The 4,074-nt window shown below is 42.6% G+C and overlaps 1 non-coding gene across 1 annotated transcript; it reads right to left on the bottom strand.

Annotated features, from left to right (window-relative positions):
* Nucleotides 1-209: 209 nt before the first annotated feature.
* Nucleotides 210-315, bottom strand: LOC118484408. Its single transcript, XR_004873519.1, has one exon. It is a non-coding gene; the product is annotated as a small nucleolar RNA R71 (small nucleolar RNA).
* Between the last annotated feature and the right edge of the window lie 3,759 nt (nucleotides 316-4,074).

The following is a 4,074-nucleotide window of genomic DNA, read 5'->3' as shown; positions in this document are numbered from 1 at the left end:
CTTTCATTTGGAGGCTTATGACTCGATTTGCAACACTCTTGGGAGTCAAGGATTCTCAGCCGATGATATTAAATTGGTACTATTCCAATTTTCTTTGGAAGACAAGGCGAAAAAGTGGTTCTACACATTACCTTCAGCATCTATATATACATGGGGGGAAATGCAACAAACCTTCTTGGATGAGTTTTACACCGCCCAAAAGACCAACGATGCGAGAAAGGGGTTGAGAAGTTTTCAACAACAACATGGTGAAATGTTTCATGAGGATTTTGAGCGTTTCAATATGATGATAAAAAATTGCCCTCACCATGGAATTGAATTGTGGGAATTAATGAATGCTTTTCACGAGGGGTTGAGTGCCGAAGATGCTCGTGATTTAATGTCTATCACCGGTGGGACTTTTGGTACAAACTACGAGAATGATGATTGGGAGTTTTTGGAAAGCATGGCAACTACATCAAAAAGAAAAGCTCAAGCATCGAGGAGAGCACGACCGGCCATTGCCCGACCTCAGGTGCACGCAATAGATGACGGTAATGTTCAAACCACTAATCAAATTTATGATGTTTGTGCATTGTGTAATGAAATAGGTCATGCGGCTGAAAATTGCCAAGGGATGGTGGAAGGGCAATATGAAGAAGTTCATGCCGTTCAAGGTCAAGGAGGGGGTGGTAGAAATTATAACAACATGAATTCTAATACTTACCACCCCGGGTTGAGGAACCACCCAAATTTTCGGTACGGGAACCCCTCAAATCAATCTAACCCGAATTTTCAAGGTAGCCAAGGTAATTTTGGTTCGCGTCAACCTTATAACAATCAAAGTGGGTATAGAGGTGGCAACAATCAAGGCTATCAAAGGCAGTACCAAACGGGTCAAGAACAAAGGGGGTCGTCGGGTGGAAATGAAATGATGGATATGTTGAAGAGTATGCAAGCGGAAATGCAAAAGAGAAACCAACTTGACGAAGTCCGAATGCAAAAAAATGAAGTTCGTGATAAGACCATCCAATCACTAACAACCCAAGTGGGTCAATTGGCAACCGATGTGGCGGAATTGAAGAAGGGAAAAGGTCAACTTCCTAGTGACACCAAGGTAAACCCTTCACATGGTTCGTCACGAGGTAATGTTAATATTAATCATGTTAGTGTCTTGAGAAGTGGAAAAGAGTTTAAAGCCAATTTGTCACCCGAATTGGTTGAGGGGGTGGTTGAGGATATCACGGGTATTGAAAGTGATGAGGAAGTTTCACCGGTAAAATCAAAAGAATCAAATGTTAACAAACCGGGCGTGGGTGAAAATGAAAAAAATGAAAAAAATGAAAAAGTTGAGGGTGAACCGAGTCAAGTCCCATTTCCATCGGCTTTACTTGACCCGGGAAAGAAAAATTTTATTGCACCAAGAGGTCCCCCAAAAGAAGAGTTGTGGGATATGTTTAAACAATTTAAAATAACCTCCCACTTCTTGATGCAATCAAACAAGTACCCGCATATGCCAAATTTTTAAAAGAGTTATGTACACAAAAAAGGCAAAACAAGAAGAAAGTGCCTAAGCGGGTGGATTTAACCGGGCAAGTGAGTGCGGTTTTGAATGGGGAGCTTCCTCCTAAGCTCCAAGATCCGGGTATGCCATTAATTAACATTCAAGTGGGTAATTTTCAAATGGCAAAGGCGTTGCTAGATCTTGGAGCCGGGGTTAGCATTTTACCGGGGGGTTTATATGACAAATATGATTTTGGTCCGTTAGCAAGGGTAGAGACAACGGTTGTTTTAGCCGATTTGTCTCATAAGTTACCCCGAGGGATGGTTTAAAATGTAATTGTTAAAATTGATGAGTTTTATTACCCGGTCGACTTTCTAGTCTTGGACTAGTCGTCCGCGGACCCAAAACAACAACAAAACATAATTTTGGGTCGGCCATTTTTGAGCACCGCACATGCTATTATCGATTGTACGTAGATTCGGTACAGTCGATATGACTTTTGGAAATCGAAAAATGCGTTTGAATGTTTTTACTAACAATTCTAATGCTAATGGTATTGATGAGTGTTTCATGGCAGATATAGTTAAAGGATGCAACCCGCATGAGTATGAGGAGGATGGTATGGATATTTGTTTGTGTGATTTTTCTGAACAGGTTCATGCTTATGCGCTACGGGTTGAAGAAGAGAATCAAGATGCTATGGCCTTGAGGGAAGGTCGGCCGCCATGGACTCACCAATTTGAAAATTTGCCGACGGAGATCAATTCGGGAACTAAACCGTCATTGGAAGAGCCGCCAAGGTTGGAGCTCAAAGACTTGCCGAGCCACTTGAAATACGCGTTTTTAGGGGATAATGACACTTTGCCGGTCATTATTACCTCTAATTTGGAGTTGGCACAAGAGCAAGCTTTATTGGAGGTTTTGAAAGACAACAAGGGAGCTATAGGATGGACGATTGCCGATCTTAAAGGAATTAGTCCATCAATCGTCATACATAAGATCATTACCACCGAAGATGCAAAGCCGACACGAGAAGCTCAAAGGCGATTGAATCCGAACCTACGGGAGGTAGTTAAAAGGAGGTAATTAAATGGTTGGATGCGGGAATTATCTATCCGATTTCGGATAGTGCTTGGGTGAGTCCCACCCAAGTTGTGCCTAATAAGGCCGGCATTCAAGTAGTCAAGGACGAAAATGGTGAACAAATTGCCACCCGACCGGTTACCGGGTGGCGTGTATGTATTGACTACCGAAAATTGAATGCCGCCACTTCTAAGGACCATTTCCCGCTACCTTTTATTGACCAAATCATTGAAAAATTGTCGGGTCAAAAAAATTACTGCTTTTTGGATGGGTATTCGGGTTACAATCAAATCGCAATACACCCGGATGACCAACACAAGACCACCTTCACTTGTCCATATGGCACCTTCGCCTTTCGGCGAATGCCATTTGGCTTGTGTAATGCTCCGGCCACTTTCCAACGATGTATGATGAGTATCTTCTCGGACATGGTTGGGGAGTCGCTTGAAGTGTTTATGGATGACTTTTCAATCTTTGGCACTAGTTTTGAATCTTGTCTCAACGAATTACAAAAAGTTTTAAAAAGATGCGTTGAGAAAAATTTAGTGCTAAGTTGGGAGAAAAGTCATTTCATGGTGCAAGAGGGCATTGTGTTGGGTCATGTAATTTCTGAAAGGGGGATGGAGGTGGATAAGGCAAAAATACAGGTAATAGCATCTTTGCCACCTCTGAAAAATGTTAAGGGTGTACGGTCATTTTTGGGGCACGCTGGTTTTTATAGACGTTTCGTAAAAGGTTTTAGTGTCATTACCAAACCTTTGTGCAACTTGTTATTAAAAGATGTCCCATTTGAGTTTACTAATGAGTGTATGCAAGCTTTCATTGTTTTGAAGGAACATTTGGTCAAAGCTCCCATTTTGCAACCGCCAGATTGGTCAAAACCATTCGAGATCATGTGTGACGCAAGCGACACTACTATTGGTGCAGTTTTGGGTCAACAGGTTGACAAGAAACCGGTGGTTATCTATTATGCGAGCAAGACTTTATCCGAAGCACAACTTAATTACACCACAACCGAGAAGGAATTATTAGCGGTGGTGTATGCTTTGGATAAGTTTCGCTCGTACATTTGGGGGAGTAAAGTTGTGGTATACTCGGACCATAGTGCGGTCCGTTACTTAATGGAGAAAAAGGACGCGAAGCCTCGTCTGATTCGGTGGGTATTGTTGTTGCAGGAATTTGATTTAGAAATCCGAGACAAAAAGGCAAGTGAGAACGTAGTGGCGGATCACTTGTCTCGGATTCCGGTGGAAGGGATCGACGATGTTAGTGAAATCAATGAAAGTTTTCCCGATGAGCAACTCTAAGCCGTCTCCACCTTCGTTGCACCGTGGTATGCTCACTATGTCAACTACTTAGCCACGGGTGCCATCCCAAGTCATTGGACCAAGAAGCGACGACAACAATTTATGGTCCAAGTGAAGCAATATATTTGGGATGAACCGGATCTTTTCAAGATTGGACCGGATCAAGTTATACGAAGGTGTGTGCCCGAGACAGAAGTGTTG

This window comes from Helianthus annuus, chromosome 11 (genome assembly GCF_002127325.2).
Source record: "Helianthus annuus cultivar XRQ/B chromosome 11, HanXRQr2.0-SUNRISE, whole genome shotgun sequence".
Taxonomy (NCBI): Eukaryota; Viridiplantae; Streptophyta; class Magnoliopsida; order Asterales; family Asteraceae; genus Helianthus; species Helianthus annuus.
The sequence above is the reverse complement of the archived record's forward strand: the minus strand, read 5'-3'. Positions and strand labels throughout refer to the sequence as shown.